Genomic DNA, 12,829 nt, shown 5'->3' on the forward strand with positions numbered 1-12,829 from the left:
TTTAAGTGGGCTCTAGAGATTGAGTCAGGCCGTCAGGCTTGTGTAGCAAGTGCTTCCACCAGTTGAGCCATCTCACTGGTCTGACTCTAATGTTCTGTTCAGAAGCTCATGTAGGCCTGAGAGCACAGATTGTAATCCTAGCTATTCTGGAGGCCGAGGCAGAGGACTGAAAATTCAAGACCTGGATGGCCTACATAGTTAATTTCAAGAAGGAATTGGGTGGTATAGTAGCACCCTATCTCAAAATTAAAAGTCAGTGCTCAGAAAGTGGGCTGAGTGGTTAAAAGAACTTATCTGCTCTTGTAAAAGACTTAAGTTTTGTTCCCAGCACCCTGATGTGCTGCTTATAATCACCTTTAACTGCAGCTCCAGGGGGATCTGACTCAGCCTTTGAGGACACCAGTACCCATGTGCACATTCCCACACGAACACACATCATATACACAGGATTGAAAATAATGAAAATAATGATATAAAAATAAGTACAAAATACTAGGTTTGTTGGTGTATTCCTTTAATCCCAGCACTCAGGAGGCAGAGACAGGTGGATCTCTGTGAGTTCGAGGTCAGCCTGGTCTACAAAATGAATCTAGGACAGGCAGGGCTCTAATGCATAGATAAACCTTGTCTCGAAATCCTCCCTCCTCTCCCCCTCCAACAAAAGGTAAATAGAAAGTAAAAGATGCTAAGGATGCAGCCTCAGTGTTAAAGAGCTTGTTAGCATATGTGAGGCCTTAATTGAGTCCCAGAACTGTTCTCCTCCTGTTCTAAACAAAACAAAACAAAACAAAAAAAATATCAAGATCTCAAACACAGAAGAACAGGATGTCAAAAAGCTGACTGGACAGTAGTTCATGTGAAGATGTCTGGGAAGTTGGAGATTTGGTGAGTCATGAGTGTGCTGATGTAGCCATGGTTAGTCAGAAGCTGCTCATGCTCTGTGGGTGCTGAAAACACCTTCAATTGTATTCCAGGAATTTATCCGGGTGATGTAAGTATTAGTCCCTATGTATTTTTGTACTAGGTTAGAAACATATCTGAGTGTTGGCATAAATGAACACTGACAAAGTTAAGAGCATTCCAAGGAAGGTAGACAGACTTGAAAATGGTTTGAAAACCATTTAGATGGGAAACATAGGATTTGTGATAGAGATGGTAGTGAAAAATTTAAAACTACAAAGTAGCATAACATTTATAGCCCTCTATTCACAATACCTATCACCTTTATTTCATTTAATTTCTGAGACAGTCTGTAGATAGAGTACCTGCTGGGAATTGGAACCAGGGCTTTGTACATTCTGGACAAGCACTCCATCCATCAACTGAGTGATGACTCCACCTCTTGTCGGTAATTTCTTAATTCTGTTTTTCAAACCTTTTAATACTTGATAGATGATTTTTTTTAAGATTTATTTATTCATTTTATGTATATGAGTACACTGTTGCTGTCTTCAGACACACCAGAAGAGGGACTTGGATCCCATTACAGATGGTTGTGAACCACCATGTGGTTGCTGGGAATTGAACTTAGGATCTCTGGAAGAGCAGTCAGTGCTCTTAACCACTGAGTCATCTTTCCAGTCCCCTATAGATAATATTTTTAATTTCTTGTTCTCTAGCTGTACAATCTGATTTCTCAAAAGATGTGTTTTAGAATTGCACAAGTTATACATGGTCATACAGGCCTTTAATCTCAGGATTGGGAGGTAGAGGGTGGCAGATCTCTGTGAGGATTCTAAATTTGAGGCCAACATGGTCCATGTATTAATGGACATATAGTGACTGTAATGTTTGTGGGTACAGTAATACACACAGTATACGTATACAACATATGACAATCAGATCACGGTAATTGGCCTACCTGTCGTCTCAAGTATATATTATGACTTCGTGTTGGTTAAAGGTTAGCCCTGGGGGTTGGGGATTTAGCTCAGTGGTAGAGCGTTTGCCTAGGAAGCGCAAGGCCCTGGGTTCGGTCCCCAGCTCCGAAAAAAAGAACCAAAAAAAAAAAAAAAAAAAAGGTTAGCCCTGTTGACATCAAATTGCAGGAAAAAGCATCTTTCACACAAATTCTACCTCAGGCATAAAAGGGTTTTCAATAAAGTCTAATTCATACCAGACTCCAATGGACTCTGTATTGATTACTAATTCTTCAGTTATCCCCTTGATTTGGTCTCTGTGTTGTCTACTGGGTGTCAGACATTCTAGATGTTGCTGCCTCCTGTAAACCTAAAGGACAATGACAGATTGAATTGTTCTTGATGTTTTATATTTTCCTACTCAGGCAAGATTGCCTTTATTGGCTAATTATTTAAAGGGTGAAGAAACAGAAACAGACTTGATAGGGCTGGTTGATGACTGTCCATTCATTGACCCTGTCCTTAGAACGTGCTGTCTTTCTGTCATGGGAGCGTATACTACCAGTCTGGGAGTTTACTGTCCCAGTTTGCAACTTTTATCTGAGCCTCATTTGGTAACCATGATTAAATTGACTGGCCACATGGAGGTTTACTTAGATTCTCGACTTCTGTAGTCCCAAGGCTGATATATGGGTCGAAGCTGCAACCATGTGATTGGTCTTTGCAATGTTGCCGGCCTTAACCTTGGCCTGGTGAGTGTACATGTGAGTCAGTACAAACCCTGTGGGTTCCACAAAAACAAGAGCAAAGCCATGCTGGATACTTGAATCATTAGGGAAATTCCAAAAATGTAGAGCTTCTCTCCCAGGAAGGAGTGGCAAAGACAAATCAGGGTCAAGTTCAGATAATACTTCCGTCAAAAGTTGTTATGGATTTTCCAAGGCACTTCATTCCCATCTCTAGTCTACTTTTTCATTAGTGAATCTTGAACATCTTTGTTTCTTAGATAGTAACACTATGCTTGGTTTTTAGTAGCTGATCGCTAAACATTTAATGGATCACAGTATTTAAGATAGGGCTGGCAAGGGGTTGGGGATTTAGCTCAGTGGTAGAGCGCTTGCCTAGGAAGCGCAAGGCCCTGGGTTTTGTCCCTAGCTCCGGAAAAAGAACCAAAAAAAAAAAAAGATAGGGCTGGCAAGATGGCTCAGTGGGTAAAAGAGTTTGGGGTGAAGCTTGATGACCTAAGTTGATTCCTAGGACCCATGTAGTAGGAGAGAAGTCCTCTGACCTCCACATGTGCAGCATGGCATGTGTATGTGCACAAACATACATTACCATAGCATGTATATGTGTGCACATACACACACATTGATAGATAAGTAAAGGTTTAAGACATTTAATGGGTAGATGGAAAGCTCAGTGTTGGATTGTCTTAGAGTTTGTTTGTTTGTTTGTTTGTTTGATTGAGACAGGGTCTTGCTTGTGTAGTCTTGGCTGTCTGGAACTCACTATGTAGACCAGGCTGGCTCTGAACTCACTGAGATCTGCCTGCCGCTGCCTCCCAAGTGCTAGGATTAAAGTCGTCCACCACTACTGCCCAGCTTTAGAGGTGTTTTAAAAGCACACAGAACCAGTAGTTGCACCTCGTCTCTAGCTGATATGTCTTAGGATAGATGTCAGACACCTACTGGTTTTGAAGTGAAAGAAAGAAGATAAGAGTTCATTATAGAAGAGAAATATGACAGGCTACTGTACAGTCAGGACGGCAACCAAATGTAGTTTTCAGTTTTGGGGGGAGAGTATAAAATACTTAAGCTTTTTCTGGGAAAATTTTAAATACTCATATTTTTTCTAGGAAAGTCTTAGCAGGCATGGCTCATTTATACATGGCTCAAAATAAGCTTATATGAGTATTCTAGGGCTGTCATGTGCAGTTTCAGTGTAGGCATCCTGAGGCTTAAGGACAGTTTTGTGTCCATGCTGTCATCCATTGGTGGTTGCTGCCGTCAGCAGTAATACTGAAGTATTAGTCACTTCATAGCTCCCTGTGTTTATGTCGATTCTGTGCAGTCCACTTGTCACAAGTGCACTGTTCTCTGCTGCTTCAACCTTAGTCTTTTTTTAATCCTCACACTTCCAAGAATGTTTTTAAAAATACTTATTTATTTGTTATATGTAAGTACACTGCAGCTGTCTGCAGACACACCAGAAGAGGGCATCAGGTCCCATTACAGATGGTTGTGAGCCACCATGTGGTTGCTGGGAATTGAACTTAGGACCTATGGAAGAGCAGTCAGTGCTCTTAACTGCCGAGCCATCTCTCCAGCCCCAAAATTTTTATATGTACTTAAAACATTTTTTTTTTTTTGAGATAAAGTCTTACTATATAGTAGCAGCTGGCCTTGAATTTATGATCCTTTGGATGAAATCTCCAAGTTCTGGGATTACTAGTGTGTCTTACCACAGCCTATTCACTTTATTTTATTATTTTTCTGTGCTTTAAAAATATCTTTATTGAGTGCTAGAGGGATGGCTCAGCACTAGCTGCTCTTCCAGAAGATCCAGGTTCAATTCCCAGCACCTGCATTGGCAGCTCACAACTGTCTGAAACTCCAGTTCCAGGAGATCTGACACCCTTATGCAGATAAGGGTGCAGGCAAAACACCAATGCACATAAAATAAAAATAAAATAAGTTGTTAAAAAACTATTATTATGGGGTTGGGGATTTAGCTCGGCTGTAGAGCGCTTGTCTAGCGAGCTCAAGGCCCTGGGTTTGGTCCCCAGCTCCGAAAAAAAGAAAAAAGAAAAAAAACTATTATTATTATTATTATTATTATTAATTTTCGGGGTGCATGTCTGTGTGTACATGGGCAGACATGCTGTGGAGTCTCTATGGAGGTTAGTAAACGACTTACTGGGATTGATTCTTTTTATCGAATGAGCTCCAGATATTGAACTTAGGTTGTCAGGCATGGGAGCAAGTGCCTTTCCCCACCAAGCTACCTTCCTGGCACCTCTTCGCGCTCTCTCTCTTTTCTTTCTTATTTCAGATAATGTCCATATAGTCTAGGGTGGTTCTGTATGAGCTTTGTATGTAGCTGAGGCTGACCTTAATCTCCTCACCTTCCCATTTCCACCTCCCACTAGCTGGCATTAGACTTTTAAAAAAGTATGGGTATCATATTTATAAAAGAAATGAAGTTGAAAGTTTGCTTTTTCTGTTTTTATCTATTTCAGATTTATTCATTTATTATATATAAGTACACTGTAGCTGTCTTCTGGTTGCTGGGAATTGAACTCAGGACCTCTGGAAGAGCAGTCTCTTAACCGCTGAGCCATCTCTCCAGCCCCTTCTATTTTTTGAGGTTATAATTACACCATCAATTCCTCCTTGTCCTTTCTTGTCCCCTAAAACCTTCTCAATAGGGGTTGGGGATTTAGCTCAGTGGTAGAGCGCTTGCCTAGGAAGCGCAAGGCCCTGGGTTCGGTCCCCAGCTCCGAAAAAAAGAACCAAAAAAAACCAAAAAACAAAAAACAAAAAAAACCCCAAAACCCTCTCAATATACCCTCCTTGTTTTCTTTGAAAAGTGCCTCTTTTTTAAATCTTTTTTGTTATATACATACATGTATATATGTATGTATAGATATACCCTATGTATATCATATTATGTATGATATTTATATGTTTTCAGGACTGAAGATTTGGTATTGGATAACTAATTGGTGTTCTCTTGCCTGGGAAAGAGTATTTCTCCCACTGTCAGCATTCCTTATTGGTGTTTTGACTGCATGTATGTCTGTGAGAAGGTATCAGATCCTTGGGCACAGGAGTTAGAGTTGTAAGCTGCCATCTGGGTACTGGGAACTGAGCCTGGGTCCTCCAGAAGAGCAGCCAGTGCTCATAGCCACTGAGCCCTTTCCTCTTCCTATAGTTGTTTTGTGTAGGGTTAAGGTCCTGCCCTGTTCATATTAGCATGGCTCTTGGTGTTCTTGCTTAGCTCCTGTTTTAGGCAGTCATTTAGACTTCCTGGGTGTAGCTTCTGCCATTTCTAGGACACACTGTTTCACAGCGAACTCCTTGATCCTCTGTGGCTTTTACAATGTTTCCAAAATAATTGAGTAAGGGAAACAATGAAGTGGCTCAGCAGTGTGCACGGTGTTGCCACTGAGCCTCATATTTGATTGCCTGGATGTGTGCAGTGGAAGGAGAGAATCTATCTCTGTCCTCTGTGCACACATGTGCACACATGCACAACATAAATGTAAGTAAGAATTTGAAAATTAAATTAGTGTTCGATAACGGCAAGGTTTTCAGTGTACTCTAAAGAACTAGAATTTTTTTATACACAATTTGTAAAGATTACATTTATCTGATTGTGTAAGCCTTATAGTGTTTAACCTCATGGATCTATATATATATTTGATTTAAAGAATAGAAGCCAGTTAGATGGCGGAACAGGAAAAAGTGCTTGATGTCCAGTCTCACAATCCGAGTTCCATCCCTGGAGTCTACAAGGAGAGAATTGACTCCTGCAAGTTGTGCCTGCCATGACATAGGTGTGTATTCTCTCTGTCTGTTGCACACACACACACACACACACACACACACACACACACACACACACAGAGTAAGAAAAAAGAGTGCATACATTTTACTTTCTTTCCCCTCCTTTCTTTCTCTCTCCCTTATTCTCTTTCTTGGTCTTGCTAGGTAATCTGGCCTCACCATCTCCTCGCCTCAGCATCCCAAGGCCAGGGTTCTGTCACACCAGGCTCTCGTGCTCTTCAGCTCCCTGTGTCTGCTAGCCTGGATATGGTCAGATTGTTTATCAGATGGTTTTCATTTGACCTCTGAATAGTCTAGGGAAATACTCTCAATAAATAGAGGGAATTTTTACAAACATGAAGTAGAATGTTTGTAATTATTGAGCAGGGTGTGTCTAGCAAGCATCACTCAAACTGCCTTGTTCATCTGTTCTACCTCAACCCAAGACTGGTCTGACATTTGCTGTGTACCTGTTCCGTACATGTTCAGCCGTTTTCTTTTTTAAAATCAGAGTGGATCATTTTCCTTCAGCTACCATGGACTGTGTAATACATAATAGCGATACTGACTTCTTGGTTAGGGAAATTATGATTGCATTCTCTTCTTTAAATGACAATAGCAAAACAAATAAGAATGCACCGTCTGATCTTCCTACATATTCTTTAAAAACAGTTATTGGAAATTGGCACACACACAAACAGAGCTTGTTTGCCTTGCACAGTTGTTTGCCAAGTATTTGAAGCCATCCAGTTTTACCAGGTGGCAGCTGCTGTTGTTTATGGAGACCTAATTTAATCCACAGACATGAAACAAAGAGTATCTTGTTTTGTAAAAAGGAAAACTGTTGGGTAAAAAACAGCTTTATTGAGATATAATTCACATGTTATATAATACACGTGTTTAATGTGTACAGTTGAGTGCTTTTACTGTATGCAGAATGGCTGTTCCCACAGTCACTTTTAAAATGATTGCACTTCTGTACAATGAAATACTGCACATATTATTAGCAGCTTGTCTCCTTAACACACTCAGACTGCTTGAGACAACCAGGAATAATCTGTGTGTGTGTGTGTGTGTGTGTGTGTGTGTGTGTGTGTGTGTGTACTGGTCTATTCTGGATACTTCGTGTAAGTGCAGTCTGTAATGTGTAGATTGGGTTCTTCACTTAGTAAGGTTCATTCTTTCACTTAATAGGCTCATTTTTGTAGCATTTCTATAGTGACTAGAAAATATTTATTTTATGAATATACTATTTTTATTTGACAAATTTATTTATTTATTCATCCACTCATTTTTCTATGTATCTTTTTTTAATGTAGCTAAGTATCCATATATCCAACTATTTATTTTGAGACAAGGTCTCTTGATGTAGGCCTGGCTGTCCTGGTACTCAATGTGTGACTGGGCTGGTCTTGAACTCAAGAGATCTTCTTGCCTTGCCTTTTGCCTTCTAAGTGCTGGAATTAAAGGTATATTCCATTCTGACCACCTTAATAGTTCTATTTTTTTTTAATTTTTTAAAATTTTTTTTTCTTTTCTTTTTTTTCTGAGCTGGGGACTGAACCCAGGGCAAGCGCTCTACCACTGAGCTAAATCCCCAACCCTTTTTTTTAAAAAATTTTTTTTTAATAGTTCTAATTTTAAAGAGTTTCTTATTTTTAATTTTGCATGCGTGTGTGTGTGTGTGTGTGTGTGTGTGTGTGTGTGTGTGTGTGTGTGTGTATGGGCTATATGTGAGCTAGTGCAGGTTCCCTTGGAGGCCACAAGAGGGTGTCAGATCCACTAGAGCAGTGATTATCCACCGAATGCTGCAACACTTTAATACCTAATGTTGTAGTTACCTCAACAGTAAAATTGTATAAAATTGTTCCATTGCTAGTTCATAACTGTAATTTTGCTGCTGTTAGGAATCATAGTGCAAATATCTGATATGCAGAATATCTGATATGCAATTCCCAAAGAGATGAAGGCCCACAGGTTGGGCATTGATGTCTAGGCTTAGAGTTAACGGTGGCTGTAAGAAACTTGGGCCCTCTGTAGGAATAGTGTGCACTTTAACTGTGGAGCTCTCTCTTCAGTCCCAAGCTTTAATTTTGATGAAATTAAGTTTATCTAATTTTACTCTTTTTTTTTTGTCACTTGCGTATCTTCTTTCAGTAGACAAGAATCACAGCAGTTTAAAGATTTTGTCTTCTTTTTGTAACTCTAGAATCAAACAACACTTCAATTAAAAACATCCTCCTCCTCCTCATCACTGAGTGTTAAGATTGACTTCACTGTAACACAGGTTATCCAACTTGTGTGACTAACGACTGTGCCTGAGCCATCTGGGTGGCTGCAGGCAGCTCTTCAATCTAGAGTTTACATGAGGCAAGCAGAGGGGATTGGTTTTATGAACATTAGAAACAAAGACGAAAGAAAAACTGTAAGGAAAAAACCTACTAAACCCCGCTAGGCAAATCCACTAGGCAGTTCCACTAGATCTCTTGAGGGGATGGAAATGCCCTGCAGGGTCAGTGCCCTTCCGGAGTTGTTAGTGTTCTGTTCTGAGCATTGACCTCAGGTTCTTCATGTCAAGGGCAGGACCTACGCCCCCAGCTGCAGCTCTGTACCATTTTTATCTATAAGTACATTGTACTTCAGGCACACCAGAAGAGGGCACCAGATCTTATTACAGAGGGTTGTGAGCCACCATGTGGTTGCTGGGATTTGAACTCAGGACCTCTGGAAGGACAGTCAGTGCTCTCACAGAGCCATCTCTCCTGCTTCTATACCATTTTTAAATAAATGGACACAGGGTCTCACTATGTTAGCTGGACTCGAAGTGCTGGGATTAAAGGTGTGTGTCACCATGCTGGGCTCTATACTATGTCATAATGACTTTGGAGGGCTACCTTTTATATTCCTGATAGTTAATATGTTTTTAAAATTAATCTTTACTTTAATTTCAGGTGCATAGATGTTTAGCTTATATGTGTATGTGTATGAACTGAGTGCACTACTTGTACAGGTTAGAAGAGAACGTCAGGTCCCCTGAGAATGGAATTACAGATGGTTGTGAGCTGCCATCTATGTGCTAGGGATTGAACCCAGGTCCTCTGGAAGAGCAGCCAGGGTTCTTAACCACTGAGCCATCTCTCCAACCTCTAATATTTAATCTTCATTGTCAACCTGTGTGGATTTAGAATTACCATTGGAATTGCACACCTAAAGGTATGTCTATGAAAGTGTTTTCAGAAAGGTTTAAAAGGCAGTACCACAGGGTTGGGGATTTAGCTCAGTGGTAGAGCGCTTGCCTAGCAAGCGCAAGGTCCTGGGTTCGGTCCCCAGCTCCGAAAAAAAGAAAAAAGAAAAAAGAAAAAAAAAAAAAAAAAAAAAGGCAGTACCACTCTGAATGTGGGCAGCACCATGCCTTAGGGGTCTGGATTGAGATAAAAGTTTGCCCATTCTCTGCTCTGCTTCTGGTGACTGACCACTGCAGTGTGACTGTTGTCCATGCTTCTTCAGCTAAGCCTTTCCTGCTGTGAGCCAAAGTAGTTTTTCTCAATTTGCTTTGTCAGGTATTTTCTTGTAGAGAAAAGAACAAATGCACTGTAGGCAGCTTTCCGGTTTAGCACTGGTAGTAGAAGTGTGCGCTTTTGCCGTGCTTCCGTGCCTTGGCACTAGGAATGAGAAGACCTGGTCAGAACGCCAACAGTGAGCAGGAGAAGCAGGATCTTTTTCTCTTAAACTTGGTACTTGCTGTGCTGCCAAAGGACTACTTTACTTTAAGCATATTATTAAAATGTAAGCTTAATTAGTTTTGGGCAGTGTCCATAGTTGCTTAATTTTACCAATAAACTTTAATTAAATCTTGTTTTAGTGACCTCAAGTATTTTCTCTCAAGGTATAGAAATATAGCCAACTTTCATAAATGGCAAGAATTTTGCTGATTGAGTTTTCCTCAGTTGCTTAATAAAGCAACTGGTTTCAGTAAAGCTGTTTAATAGCAGAGTGACACATAGAAGCCTGCCTGCTGGCCCCTGGGCCTCTATGCCCTGCCTGCAGAGGCCAGCTCTGTTTGACTGATGCCATGGTTCGGGGGGCACCCAGCCGCAGCTCCCTAAAGAGGTGTGAAGATCTTAGCTGGAACAGCCTTTAGATTCAGGTCGTTTTAAAAGAATTTAAATTCACAGAATTCCCTAATTTCTTTTAGCGTGGCCCATTTTAATGTTTAAGACAGAAGACTTTTGCCCATTAAAATGGTTTCACTGCGGATAGTCTTGGGATTTTGAACTGATTCAGGCAGCATTGTTTTGGTGATTCTCTAGGGCACTGCAAAGGTGTCTTCTCACAGACACCACATAAAGGGTTCTTTTAGGACCAGCCCTTTGGAAGCAGCTGCCCCCCCTGCAAACCCTGTGTTTTGATGACCTTGTGTTCGGGAATGCCTTTGGAGAAAGCAGCCTCATAGTTGTTAAAAGCCTCCAGTGAAGTCTGTCCTGAATGGTTAGTTCCTTCAGTTTAGCTTCTCAATGAATTGCTCTTGGTAGTTGGCAAAAAAATTGTTTTACCCCTGATATCCTGTTCTGTGCCTTTGTGGTTAGATGAACAGTTTCCCATTGTTACTCTGTCTCCTCCCTCTGTACCCTTGCCTCTGTTCCACTCCTGTGCCACTTGCCCCACAAATGCCCTTGTGAGTGCTGAAGTTTTTTGCTGAGCTCGAATGGGTTGTCTGGTAAGCATTGTAGTTATATTAAAGTTGTGTAGAGGGAGGATACAATGATTGGGTAGTGTTTTAGTGTTTGTGAAGTTATTCCAGTCCACACCCTCCCCCCATAATTGTTAATTTTGGAATTGAGTTTTGAACTCAATTTTCAGGAGACTTTTTATGTTGTCTTTTTTCTGCCCTTTCCCCAACCAGATATTGAATTTGGAGATTTTATTTTCCTCCTCTGACATAACATGCATACATACATCATACATACATGCATGCATGCATGCATATATATGCACTTGTTAGAATTAAAGGGAAGGTTTACAGGTTTCAAGAGTGTAGGTTCAGTGCTCTGACTTCCGGTAAATTATTAGTTAGAAGCTTGTACTCTTTGTGTCTATTTTTCAAACTCAGTACAAGGCTTAAGGGAGTAGCAGAGGGCCTGTTTCGTGGCTAACTTGTGCAATAACATTATTTCCAGAAGCAGAGAGATTTTCCTTTTCCATCACTAGAATGTTCTTGGTAAAATTCCTTTAGACTTTGGCAGTACGTTGTCATTCTGGGAAGTGGTTTGTATTCAAGAAGTATTTTAGAGTGGCAGACCCTTCCTTCTAGAGAGAACCCGAGGAAGTTAGATTCAGAAACTAGACCTGTTCCTTCGGATGTGAGCTATTTTGATCCTTTGAAAATAAAATGTTTTATATTTGATGCTCAGGTCATTCTAATGCCACTTGAATGGTATTTCATAATGTGATTATTTCCTTGTATTGTATATTTTGACCTTTGTCTAAGAAGTAGTGGGATGCATGCATGAGCATATGTGTGTGCGTGTCTGTGTGTGCGTGTGTGTGTGTGTGTGTGTGTGTGTATGTGTGTGTGAGTCTATGTCTGTGTGTGTGTGTGTGTGTGTATGTGTGTGTGCGCGTGTGTACTTGCATTTAAATTCCTGAAAAGCTTCGGGTTCTGTAGAAGTGCTACTAGCAATGTGGGGAGCATTTACTGAGATTTTGTTGCTTTGAGTGTGCTTTTCAAGTGGAGGTTGTACTTGTACAATAATAATTTCTTGATCTCCTCAGTTCTATGCTAAATAGAACCATATATTTCTAATTCCCACTACAACCCTGTTAGTATTTTTCCTTATCACGCATAAGTAGACCTTCTCTCTGTCCTCTTCCCCTTGCCCCCTTGCAGTATGAGGAAAATGACCCCACTTTTCAAGAGCTAAGGACATAAAAATGAAAAAAAAAAAAAAAAGAGCTAAGGACATGCTGTGTCCAGGGATGTTCACTTAAGTAGTTGCTACCATTATTCCAATTTTACAGTGAAAGAGCCACTATGGAAGGCCACTCCCACTCCTTGTAAGTGGTGGGGTTAACATTTGAACTGACTCAAATGCTAGAGTTTTGAGAATCTGAAAGACTTTTTAGGGTAGATTTCCATATCTCCCGGTTGTGACTGTTCTCACTGAAGAGAGCTTTGTTTGTGCTCTTTCTGATTCTTGCTTTGTATTCTCTGTCACCTTCCTTCCCAGTCATGTGCTTGCTTGCTTTCTCACACTGAAGTTGCTTGTACCATTCCGTGCCAGTGTTCTCATGACGGACATGAGTCAGGCTGCTGCTCTCATTGGCTTCCTCTCCTATTTTCCTCTTGTTGACACTGCCATTATATTCTCATTATTGTGCAAAATAACCTAGGTTTGTAAAAGAATTCATTGTTGTAGTCAAGTA

The 12,829-nt window shown here is 40.6% G+C and overlaps 1 protein-coding gene across 25 annotated transcripts in view; it reads left to right on the top strand.

The window, feature by feature from the left end:
- Positions 1-12,829, top strand: part of Usp54 (ubiquitin specific peptidase 54) — a 98,529-nt gene that overhangs the window by 13,062 nt on the left and 72,638 nt on the right. For 5 of the 25 annotated variants that reach the window (XR_015638118.1, XR_015638121.1, XR_015638125.1 and 2 more), the window contains exon 3: positions 1,250-1,348. The exons of 17 other annotated variants lie outside the window; for them this stretch is intronic. The gene's annotated coding sequence lies outside the window, so the exon portion shown is untranslated. Of the gene's footprint in view, positions 1-1,249; positions 1,349-6,291; positions 6,418-12,829 lie in introns of all 25 variants that reach the window. 3 more of the 25 variants (XR_015638127.1, XM_087586366.1, XM_087586374.1) reach the window with 1 other exon arrangement.

The sequence above is a fragment of the Rattus norvegicus genome, chromosome 15, assembly GCF_021556685.1.
Source record: "Rattus norvegicus strain SHRSP/BbbUtx chromosome 15, alternate assembly SHRSP_T2T, whole genome shotgun sequence".
Taxonomy (NCBI): Eukaryota; Metazoa; Chordata; class Mammalia; order Rodentia; family Muridae; genus Rattus; species Rattus norvegicus.